Genomic DNA, 12538 nt, shown 5'->3' with positions numbered 1-12538 from the left:
TGGAAGTCATGCAGAAACACTCACAGACATCATTAGAGAGATGTGTGACGTCAGCTCTTTTTAGTGCATGGCCTACGTGTGCTTTTTCATGTGTCAGGTTTACTTGAAACTCATCTTTGGGCAGAAAGAGCCGAGGAGGAAGATTAAGCAGAACACATTGCTGAAATGGGAGACCTTAACAATGAACTGGTTTAAGCCTCCTAAACGTGGGTGTCAGTTAGGTCTGAGCAGTCTATGGGGCCTCTGGCAGTGGAACCAGTATTTATCCCTAGTGATGGACTTTGGGAACCCATTCCTCATGGAGGGATACTCTTCAGCCTAGACACACAGGTGAGGGCCCAGGCCCTGCTCCAAATGATGTGACAGACTTTGATGATCCCCCATGGAAGGCCTCACTCTCCCCGGGGCATGGATGGGAGATGGGATGGGGGGCCCCCGTAGGGTGAATGGGAGGATGGGAGGGAGAGAGAACTGGGATTGATATGTAAAATAAGAATGTGTCTAAATTAAATAAAAAATATATAATATAAAAAGTGAGCTGGTTTGAAATAGGCACCCTCTGAGGCAGTTAACATGTTTACCAAAGACTTGCTACTTATGAATGAAAATACATAGTGACTATTAGCATATTAGAGAAGTCACCAGAGAGGAAGCCTAGCTTTAGATGGGGCCTTAGCAATAGAGTGAATAAAAGGGTTCGTGTGGTTCAACTCTAGTTCTTACCTTCAACTACATAGGGTTATTAAAGAGCACAAACTAGTCTTGAACATCAGTTTTCTTAAACATGCAATGAGTCAATGAAATGATTTGTGGGTTTATTTATTTATTTATTTAGATTTGTTTATTATGTATATGTGTTTAGTCTGCATCTACCCAGGCCAGAAGAGGGCACCAGATCTCCTTACAGGTGGTTGTGAGCCACCATATGGTTGCTGGGAATCGAACTCAGGACCTTTGGAAGAACAACCAGTGTTCTTAACCACTGAGCCATCTCTCTAGCCCCGTGGGTTTATAAAAAGACTTTGTGTAGTACCTTGCTACTTCAGTGAACAAATTGAAAGAATTTGTTTTGTTTTTTACTTGAGTATGTTTTTCTCCCCTCTCCCATCTGGTGAGACAGTTTTGGTCTATGAGTGAGTTATGAGACAGGAATAAGATACCTGCTATTAGAATATTTTTCATTTGGCGCCTCTCTTTGCAAGTTGGTGTCTTTTATCCTTTTCTTCCTACAATCTTCTCTTCCACTGACCTCCAGAAGTCTCCTTATTTGCCCAGCTGTTGTTTCTCTCCTCCTTTCTACTGCATGTGCGGTGCTTGTTTTTCAGGGTCAGTAGATCTTAACCAGTGAGTCCAGTCCTAGAACCCTTAGAAAAATACAGATGTGTTTAGAAGAAGGCTAGGAGCAGCTGAAAGCAATTAATCAACTAGCATTAGTACCCTAGGATTGAACCTCAAGTTCCGTACTCTCCTTACTCCCTCCCTTCTGTCTTTGCTTGGGACTTGGGACTGTTCCCTTCCTATGGTATTGAAATCAATGTCTTCATTTTAGTTCAAGAATTGTCTTAGTTTTAGGGTTTCTACTGCTGTGAAGAGACACCATGACCACAGTAACTCTTATAAGAGAAAACATTTAATTTGGGCTGGCTTTCAGTTTTGGAGGTTTAGTCCATTGTCATCATGGCGGGAAAGCATTGTGGTGTGCAGGCAGGCGTGGTGGTGGAGAAGAAACAAGAGTTCTGCATCTGGATCCACAGGCAGCAGGAAGGGACAGCCCAACTAGTCATAGCTTGAGCATCTGAGACCTCAAAGTCCACCTCCATGGTGACACACTACCTCCACCAATGCCACATGTACTTCAAGAAGGCCATACATCTCAGTAGTGTCAGTTCTTATGAGCCAAGCATTCAAACATATGAATCTATAGGTTGAATCACTCCTATTCAACCATACCAAGTATTCATACCTTCTCCAGTCTCCCATAAAGCATTGCACCCCAATGGCAATCAGGTCAGGGGTTGAGAGATTTTTTTTCCCCCCTCTATGGTTGGTTTGTATTTGAAGACTTTTGCCTTTTCTCTGCTTGTGACTTACACTGCTGCTAAGGTAAAGGGAAAACAGCCAGTCAATGTAAACAAATGGCCACAGCTTGTGTTCTAATGAAACTTTATTTGCAAAATTGGTTGTTGACCCCTTGTTTTAGGGGCTCTTGAACTATTAGATGGAGCGTGGAGTGATATTTCCAATCCTAGTGTCAGTGGTCTCTCCAAAGAACCTTTTTTTTTTTTTTTTTTGTACAGTAGAATGGTAAGATTACAATCCAGGCTCTAGGGGTTCTCATACAAATTGTTTTTTTTTTTTTTTTCAGTTTAGTTTCAGCATCCTAATTTATTTATTTCTTCATTTTATACTAATTTCTTTCAGCTGCAAATCTGGTTCTTTATGGCACCAGAAATAATATGACTAGAACATTTAATAATTTCTTATATATAAGACTCTCAACAATAATAGAGCTTTTTTTTTTAACTAATTTATCTATGACTCTGGACATGGTGACTCATGTCATTACATTTGAGAAGCTGAGGCAGGAGGATTGCTGTGGGTTTGAGGCCAGTCAGGCCTATGTAGCAAGACTCAATCTCAACAAAGCAAACTAGCCAGATATGGTGGTGTACACCTTTAGTGTCAGTACTTAGGAAGTAGAGTCAGTTGAATATTTGTGCGTTGAAGGCCAGGCTGATCTATAGTGAGTTCCAGGACAGCCAGCCAGAGCTACATAGTGAGACTCTGTCTCAAAACAAACAAAACAAAACAGCAACAACAACAAAACAACCCAAACTAATCAACCAACCAAATAAAACCCCATTGAAACAAACAAACAATGTAGGTGTCTATGAAATCCCCCGTTGTGTGAAGTGTCTGAGATTCCCTGCTGTTGTGCAAAATGACAGTTCTTTTATCCATATTGACTGTTTCATTGTGTGAAATGCCACCATTTGTTTATCCATTCTCCAGCTGATGGAATCAGTTGCCCTAAATTCTTTTGAGTGCCTTTGATAGACGTTTTATGTTTTATATGTTTTCTCAGGTATTCATGTACCCCGGAGTGGAAGTGTAGGGCACATGTTCCTAAGAGTGCTTAGCAAAAGTACTGTGTGTATTAGTTATCTAGTGCTGTGTGATTCTCTCAAATCTCCCAGCTGACCACAGTGAGCATCTTTATGTTACGGTTGGTGGCACTCTGTTTCTTTGGAGTGCAGCTGAGCTTCTCATAAAATGCCATAATGACATTTTCTGGGGTCACATTCATTTCAACTGGTGGGGGTCACTCATGGAGCCTTCGGTGGTGTATCCCAGCTCACTCTTGGCAGAATTTAAATCCTTTCTGGTTGTTGGTCAGAATTTCACTTCTTTTTCTTTAGTGCTGGGAATTAAACCTGGGACCTCATGTGCCAGGCATGCGCTTCTCACGGCACAGTAGTTATCCACCTTGACTGTGTTTAAGTGTGCAATCAGATGGCAAAGAGCAAAGCACATTCTTGCTGTTGCTCACTTATAATCCTCTTGTATCTGTAGAACCTTTTCATGTTCCACAGTTGAGTTGATTGGGACTGAGTGGATTCACAGAATCCATTCAATGTAACTCTCCACTCGCCCATACCCTGCTCTACATAACACCTGGTGCTGCTTTCTGTCAGGGTCATTTATTTCACTCAGCATAATGTAATCAAGGTCATTTATGTTTGTCATGCATCAGAACATCATTTTTTGTTTTAGTTTGTTTGTTTTTTGAGACAGGGTTTCTCTGCATAGCCCTGGCTGTCTTGGAACCAGCACTTAGAGTAGGCCATCTTTTTTTTTTTTTTTAAAGGCCAAATGGATACATTATACTCAGATCCCTTTTTAAAAAAACAAAGCAGCTGCAGGAACTGAATTGTTTCCATTTTGTTGCTGATATGTTGTTTTGCTGCAACACTGGCGTTCTTCTGCGTTCTGTTTTCACAGGAAAGTCTCCAAACCCGCTCCATGCTAAAGAGGAGGGATTGTGTACTGGTGTGAATACCAGGAGGTGGGGGCCCTTGACATGCTTCTCAGATTTACCATAATAATCATCCTCTGTGTGGTTAAGCCAACAACTGGCTATACTCACTTTGAAACACAATAACTTATAAGATGTAATGTTATTTTACAGTCATCTATAATAGTTTCGAAAGACAACACCCACAAAGCAAGGTATATGAAAGGAGTTACTTCCTATTTTTTTCCCTCCAGTAAGAAACCATTGGTTGATTTGTTTAAGTATAAGCAGGTGGGGCTGGAGAGATGGCTGAGCAGTTAAGAGTATTTGCTGCTCTTTCAGGGGATTGCAGTTCAGCTCCCCCTACCTATGACAGCCCACAACCTGTAATTCCAGCGCCCGGAAATCCAAGGCCCACTTCTGGTCCCTGTCACAAAATGAACAAAATAAAATAAATATAAGCAGACTATGTTCTTATCTCTCTTTTTAATATTAATATATACCTTCCTTCGATATATTCTGAAAATCACTCCTTACCAGTTATTTATTTATCTTCTCGACAGGCACAGAACACCTCATTGAGTGTATCAGAACTTTGGGTTGTTCCTAATCTTTTGCTAATATAAAGTATACAGTGGTGAATATACACGTGCTGCTTTTAATTTTACTGTTTCATACTTCAGGCGGGTGCTTAGGTATGGATTTGTACCGTCAGAGGCCAATGAATGTGCAGTTTTATTTGATATTTGCAGATACAGCCTGAGAGTTAGACTCAGTGTTCTCATCAGTGGATGCCTGTTTGTGTATATCCAACTATGTCGTGAAATATGTTTTCAAACCTTTGAGGGTTTTACTAAGTTAATTTCCATCCTCAATTTGAATGAGATTGGTTATTATATAGTGAAGTTGCATTTGCGTTTCTGCCTCTTAACTGTCCATTCCCCTAGGCCTCCTTTCTTTGGGTTTCTAGTGGTGTTTTTTTTTTTCTTTTTTTCTTTATAAGCTTCTTTATTATTAGGAATACCAACCCTTTGTTTCCTTCCTGACAGCAGAGATATTCTCTAATCAGCTTCCTGCCTGCTTCATTTTTTTCTTATCCCTTCCCCATTGGTGGGCCACTTAGTTTTCTGATGAGTTGATGTTTGATAGTTCCCCCTTATATGGCCCAGACTCCAACTATTTCTTCAAGTATTCCCCAAATAGAATTTGACTTTATCCAAGGAACCAGTATTCTAGCATCCCCTTTATCAGTTAGTAATGGCATGGCTGTCTTCCTAGTTGAGAAAGTGAAGGCCCTTTGTGGCTTTATTTAAAATGAATGCAGTAAGTAATGGTGGAATACCAGCCAGAGTTTGAAGTCCTGGCAGCAGGTAGCAAGTCATAATCCCTGCCCTCGGGCAATGTCCTCCTTGGGGAGTCCATATTAAACATGGGTCTAAATGTGAGGTTAATGTGTCAAGAGAGAATTCAGAGGTCAGGGCATTATTAAACTGGAGAGGTCATGGGTTGCAATTTGATGAACATTTAAGCTGAGATTTGAGAGACTGTTAGGCTAATCTGATAAAAAAAATAAAGTCATGGTGACAGTTTGCAGACACAGGAATCCTAGGGAAGTCTGCTGAATCAGAAGTGAATCTTCTAGCAGATGTATAACACCTGGCTACCTTGAAGGAGTCATTTCATTTGCTTTGTTTAACGAAAAAAAAATTCCTCCCTCAAAAAACTGAGGCCCAAGGCTGGGGCAGGGAGAGTATAATTTGAAGACAGCCTGGGATGCCTACTGAGACCCTGTGAGAGATAGTTCATCTTCATTATCAGCTTGACTGGATTTAAAATCAAGGATGGCACACACTTTGAGTGTCTGAGTATGTTTCTAGATATGATTAATGAAGGAGGGAAGACCTACCAGGACCACTATCTCATGTGCTGAAGACCAAGACTGAATGAAGAAAACAGAGAAAGTGAGCCAAGTACCAGCATCCCTCCCCCATTTCCTGAGTACCAACATCCTTCCATCTCATTTCCTGAGTACCAACATCCTTCCATCCCATTTCCTGAGTACCAGCATCCCTCCCCCATTTCCTGAGTACCAGCATCCCTCCCCCATTTCCTGAGTACCAGAATCCCCTCTCCTCATATTCTGAGTACCAGTATCTCCCTTCTCATATCCTGAGCACCAGCATCCCCCCTTCCCCATTTCCTGAGTACCAGCATCTCACTTCCTCATTTCCAGAGCTATAGAAATGCAAGGAAGCCATGCCTGTTAGCTTCCCATGAGAATGGACTGTATGCCTGACTTCTTTCATGTTATTTGTTAAAGTACTGAGGAGAAAACTAACCAAGACAGTTTGTATTATACTTGGGAAAAGTACCCTGACAAGCAACTTAAGGAGGGAGGGCTCATGTTTTGGGTCACAGTTGAAGGTACAGTCCATCTCGATGTAGTGGGGAAGTCGAGGCAGCAGAAGTTTAAAGAAGCTGGTCACATTGTGCCCAAGGGCCTGGGCTCAGCTCACTCTCTCTCTCTCTCTCTCTCTCTCTCTCTCTCTCTCTCTCTCTCTCTCTCTCTCTCTCTCTCTGTCTCTCTCTGTCTCTCTCTCTGTCTCTCTCTCTCTCTCTCTCTCTCTCTCTCTCTCTCTCTCTCTCTCTCTCTCACACACACACACACACACACACACACACACACACACACACACACTTTAAGATCCTATACCAGGGAATGGTGCCACCCACAAGAGCAGGTCTTCTCCTCTACTCTTTAGTGGTCCTTATCAAGGTGATTTTTCCCAGGCGTCTCACCTGCCAGGTGATTCTGGATCTCATCAAGTCAACTTGTGAGATTATAGCACACATTAATTTTTTTTCTCTTAAAAAACCAGTGGAAAACATAGAGTAGAAAAAATCACAAGACCCCTGCACCTGCTCGGGCCACCCTGAGAAGATACACATTGGCTGGCGATGTGGGCCAGGACAGGTGTGTAGACAGTGATAGCGTTTGTGGAATGGTGGCGCTTGTTTGTTCAGTTGCTTCAGGACCAAACTCTGTATCTTATGTCTGTGATCTTTAGAAATAACTCTATAGGCTAGTCAGATTTAAAAAGAGAAGTTCCACCTTGTTTTAGTCCTTTATCATCCAATTGGCTTAAAAATATAACTTAGAAACGACAGATCATTTTATGGCTGGGGCTGTAGCCCTTTGATAGAATGCTTGCCCGGCATGCACGTGTCCTGGGTTTGACTCCAGGCAACACATAAACAGGGTGTAGTAGTGTATATCTGTTATTAATTCCAGCACTTGGGGATCAGATGTTCAAGGCCAGGGTGCCCTAAATGAGACCCTGTTTTTTAAAAAAACAACAACAGAAACCTGATCTGTTCATCCAATACTTCTGTTCTCAACAACAACTGGTAGCCCCTTCACTGGGGAGGAGGATACCTGGAGATGAGGTATCATGTATTTTAGGTTCCAAAGGCTCCCTGGTGGGCAGCCAAGCACCAACCCTGTTTTCTCTTCTTCCTTAGCTCCTCCACAGCCTGATTTCCCATCACGACAAGTCTGCCTGCAGACTTCCACCCCTTTTTCCTTTTCTCCTACATGCTCACACCTAACTGTTCCCCTAATCCGTTTAAGACCCCGTCAGTCAGTGAGATTGATTTATTTTTGGCTTACATATCCTGTTTTCCTTTGTTGCTCATGTCAACTCTAAGACTCATGGTAGACTTTGTTATATTAGGAACACTCATGGGTTTACTTACAGTGAAAAGAGCTGTGTAGTCTTCATTTCAGAGCTCATGGCACTTTGAACAGTTTTGTTGAGTTATGTGCGATTAGGAGGATGAGTCGGGATCTCTCTAAGAAGAGGCCAGTCTAGAACCTTCTTCAGGAAGTGACCTCGTTCCACAGAAAAGTTTTACCTGCCTTTTGAAGCCATCTTTACACTTTAGCACGAGTCAAGTAAGGATTGACTCTCCTCAGTGATTTGGCAGATGTGTGTTCCTGTGGCAGTGTCAGTATTCTGAGGACTTCAGGGACAACAGAGCACTAAGTATTCAGCTTTCACCGTGGCAGAGAATGAGCAATGAAGTTGTAAATATGAGGGTATTTTAAATGTGTGCGCCCCTCCCCCCATATATCAAGTAGAGGATTGTTCGTCCTTTTGGCTGATTTCTAGATTTAGAGTGATCGTTTGCATATTGACAGGGTTAATTTGCTTAATGGATTTTGTTTGTACATTGGATTTTGTTTGTACATCAGGGCTACTCAACATGTTTCATTTGTGAAGAGATGGTACAGTTGCTCATTAATGATAGCTTGCAAATGATGTTATTATTTTAAAAAAGAATCTTAGGTTTCTGCTCTTCACATCTTTTTCCTCTCCTCGTCTTCCTCTCTCCCCTTCTTTGTTCCTTTACATGAGGTTGTTGCTTTGATTGTGTTGTTGTGTCTAAATGTTCTGTAACTGTGCCACTTATGCATAGCTTTGTCAGGTGAGACCATTGCTCTGAAATTATAATGGAATTATTATTGAATTGAAGAACTGCTTTTTGTTTTTTAGTATTTCTGGTTGCAATAAAAGGGTTGTATGGTTGTAAAAATTTTGGTTCTTTACCATATGGGACTTATTTTGGGGATCTGAAATGTAGGAGAGCATAAAGTTTTTTTTTTTTTTTTTTTCAAGGTATGGGGTGTGTGTGTGTGTGTGTGTATTTCTGGTTATCCTGGAACTCACTCTGTCGACTAGACTGGCCTCAAACTCACAGAGATCCATCTGCCTCTGCCTCTAGAGTGCTGGAATTAAAGGTGAGCACCACTACACCAGTCGAGCATAAACCTTTTAAACCCATTTAAAAACCAAATTACCTAAAAGATGTATTGCAATTTAAAAAAATATTTCAACAATGTTAACGATGATGCCTTGCTTATATTAAGGTCAAATATTACAATGGAAGTTTTAAATGAACTTGCTTAAGATGAAATTAGGATTTTGAGGCTTAGTTTCTGGGAATAGGATTTTAGAGTTTTCAAAAATAATTTCAAAATCATAGGTGTTCATAGGTAAGAAAAAAAATTACCATGTGCTACTGATGCCGGTAATAATATCTTTCGTTGAGAGTGATAAAAGAAGTTTTTATCTGTAAAATGGAGAGTCTATAAAACCAACCAGTTTTGATGGATTTATGAATGACTTAAAAGGTGAAGTTGCGGTAGAGAGAGATTGCACTCCACATAGCTGCCATGCAGAAGAAGCCTGCCAAGGTGGGAGACGTGACTGCCTCACTTGTCCCTCTCCAAATCTCCCTTTCTCCCCCATTTTTAGACACACATGAGAATTAGTTTTTAGTATAACCCAATGAGAATTAAGAATTCACAGAATGTGAATTCTGAAGCCTGGTATATTAAAAGATAGCTTTTGTCTTTTGTTTTTCTAACAACCAACCACATTCCCACCATTTTGAAACTCCCACGAATAGGTCGAGAAGGGTGTTCTGAGGGCACACCTCTGTTTATAGACCGGTCTTATCCTGTATTTGCATGTTGTCTGTGTAGGGTGTGGCTTGATGGCCAGGTGGGCTGTTTGCATACTCAGTTCCTGGTGCTCAGTCTCTAAAAGGCTTTAACAGTGTTGCTTTTTATCACTTGTATTACTCTAATATAGTGCTTCTCTACTTGTGGGTCATGATGCCTTTGGGGGACATTGAACAGCCCTTTCACGGGGGTCATGTAAGGTCATTGGAATACACAGATGTTAACAGGTTCACAACAGTAGCAAAATTAGTTACGAAGTAGCAACAAAAATAATTTTATGATTGGGAGCCACCATAACATGAAGAACTGTATTAAAGGGTCACAGCATTAGAAAAGTTGAGAACCACTGCTCTAATCCGTCATCCAGCTAATGTTTAATTTTGCCTTAATGTGATTTCAGCGTCTGTTAAAATCTTAGTGAGAAAAGCAACATAAGCTAGATATCGAAGCTGGCCCAGAGACCACACTTATTCAGATGACTCTGAATTCTATGAGACCATGCCAAGGACCAAATATTCTCTCAGAACACAGCTGGAGTAAAGCGGAGGGGGCACTGGGGCACTTGGGAGAAAATGATGACCAAGTGGAGAGATTTTCATATAAACCACGGGGTGACGGTTGGTCCTTTGCGTCCTTGTCAGGTCCACTCTCGAAGATGGGCTCAGCTGTGGACAATCACAGTGTTTAAAAGCGTTAGTATCCTTCAGGATGTTTGTGCATTAGGCTGGAAATTACCTTTAAGAATCATGGCTAAAATGAGGCTGACATTTCCCTTCACAAAGTTGTTCACTGGATTTGTGTTAATTAGACCGAGCCAAAAAGGATTAGATTTAGTCTATGAAGCATAAAATAATCTCCGATTTGTTGGTCATAATATGGTTTCTTTTAGTTTGATATGATGAATTGATTCATTTCATGAAATATTTAGTATAAGTTATGTATTTAACTATCCTGTTTTGAGAGTTCAGAAGTTAAATGCATTGGAATCACAGTTGCCTTTTGTGCTTAATTGCATACAACTCCATACAGCAGCTCATTCTGTTAAGACGACCAGATGTTTGGTATTTCAGAGTTCATTGACCAGGATTCTCAGTTCTGTAAATGGTTAGTTGGATTAAAATGAAGGCATGCAGGTCGGGCACCAACTGTAGCTAGTCCCACCTAGTGGGCTGTCAGTGATGAGTGCTGGTTTTGTTGTTACTGTCAGGTTCTTAATTAGTTGGTATTTCTAGGGTGTTATTTCTTAGGGTGCAGTGAAGCAACTCTGAATTCTCCCTTTCTATATTTGTAATTTTCATAGACCAAAGTTAACCACTGTGAAGAGTCAAAGTCTGTTAGTGGGTGGAGTCAGAGGAGCCTTGCTGATTTCTGTATGGGGGTTGTCTAGGCTACTCTGGAAGAGGAGGATTAAGCTCTGTGGAGTGTTTGTTCCATATGATCATCTGTAGTGCCCAAACCAATTTGGAATGTTTTGTTACCAACTTTGAAATGTGTTGTTTTCTGTATAGAGGATTTTGATCTGAATAAATTATTATCTTTTAGACATTTCCAGGGAGGGACCATAAACTGGGACCAGCAGTACCCAGCACAATACTTTCTTTCATAAATGTGGGAGAGCAGTTAGCCACTCCAGAAGGCAGAGCCAAGAGGTGTTATGTAACTCAGGGCACAGGATAGCATCTGGCCGTAGGGCCACGGACCCTGAGAGTTGTGCTGGGGAGACTTCCAGTGAGGAGGTACCGTTTATAGAGCCCAAGTATGTAACTTAAAAGACTTTTGAGGAATCAGCTGCTTGGAGTGGGTGATAGATCTGGGAGGAGCTACGGGGAGGACTAGGAAGTGAATGTGATCAAAATGCGTTGTATGAATATGTGAAATTTTCAAGGAATTAATAAAAATATGTTAAGAGGAAGAAAAAGAATTAATCTCTTTGTTTGCTCTCCACACAGATGCAGGAAGCAGTTGGAGATATTAAGTTGTTTCCCCAATTAGTCTTTGAGCAGGGAAGGCTGTCCCCTCCTCCATTCCAGCTGAGGCCTGTCTCTTTTCTACATGACTGTATGGCTCAGATGAACTTCAGAGGACCTGAAACATATGCATGTCTTTCTTCTGTTTTGTCTGTAGACCCCTTAAAGGTGGCGTGTGGCTAAATGCCGTTTGTTGTAGATTCTGGAAGCTCTCTTGGATGTCTAGTGAATATGAGACACACAGCTTCCAGCTGGTGGAAATACCATGGAATTAGCCAGTTCAGTGATACCCTTAAAAAAAAAAAAAGACACTTGGGCAGCCTGGTTGACCTTGATGAGGCTATGGATGACCTTGAATTCCTGAGTCTCTTGTCTCTACCTCTTAAGTGCTGGGTTATACATGGGTACCAACATGCCTAGTTTATTTGGCAAACACTGCCAGCTGAGTTCTGTTCCCAGCCCAGCCCCAAAGATACCATTTCCCTTTAACAGCCCTTGATGTCCTACCCACTCCAGCCAAATTATTCTTATTTTTCTTTCTTTTTTGCCAACACAAAGTTTATACTTCTTTTCTTTCGGTTTTTCGAGACAGGGTTTCTCTGTGGCTTTGGAGGCTGTCCTGGAACTAGCTCTTGTAGACCGGGGTGGTCTCGAACTCACAGAGATTCGCCTGCCTCTGCCTCCCGTGTGCTGGGATTAAAGGCGTGTGCCACCAACACCTGCTCTTCTTTTCTTTCTTTTGTCTTTGTTTTTTAAGTCAGGACCTCTCTTCCCCCTCTTTCCTTCCCCATAACCCTGGCTGTCCTGGAACTTACTATGTAGAGATCAGGCTAGTCTCAAATTCACAGAGATCCACCTGCCTCTGCCTCCTGCTGGGGTGAAAGCATCCATGGCAAGTTTCTTTCTTGAAGGGCTTCTCTGTGAGGCTTTTAAAAGTGTGTTTCATGTTAGTAGCAGTTCACATTTGAAGAGGGAGACTGAATTGGAGCTGGGTTTTAAAATTGTCCCTCATAAAAAACAATGTTTGGA

The 12538-nt window shown here is 41.5% G+C and overlaps 1 protein-coding gene across 9 annotated transcripts in view; it reads left to right on the top strand.

Moving 5' to 3' along the window:
* The window catches only part of Fryl (FRY like transcription coactivator), a 229268-nt gene that overhangs the window by 34960 nt on the left and 181770 nt on the right, over positions 1–12538 (top strand). The gene's annotated exons all lie outside the window — the stretch shown is intronic.

Source organism: Cricetulus griseus (genome assembly GCF_003668045.3).
Source record: "Cricetulus griseus strain 17A/GY chromosome 1 unlocalized genomic scaffold, alternate assembly CriGri-PICRH-1.0 chr1_1, whole genome shotgun sequence".
NCBI classification, from domain to species: domain Eukaryota; kingdom Metazoa; phylum Chordata; class Mammalia; order Rodentia; family Cricetidae; genus Cricetulus; species Cricetulus griseus.
Note: the sequence above shows the minus strand (reverse complement) of the source record. Positions and strands in the feature narration are given on the sequence as shown.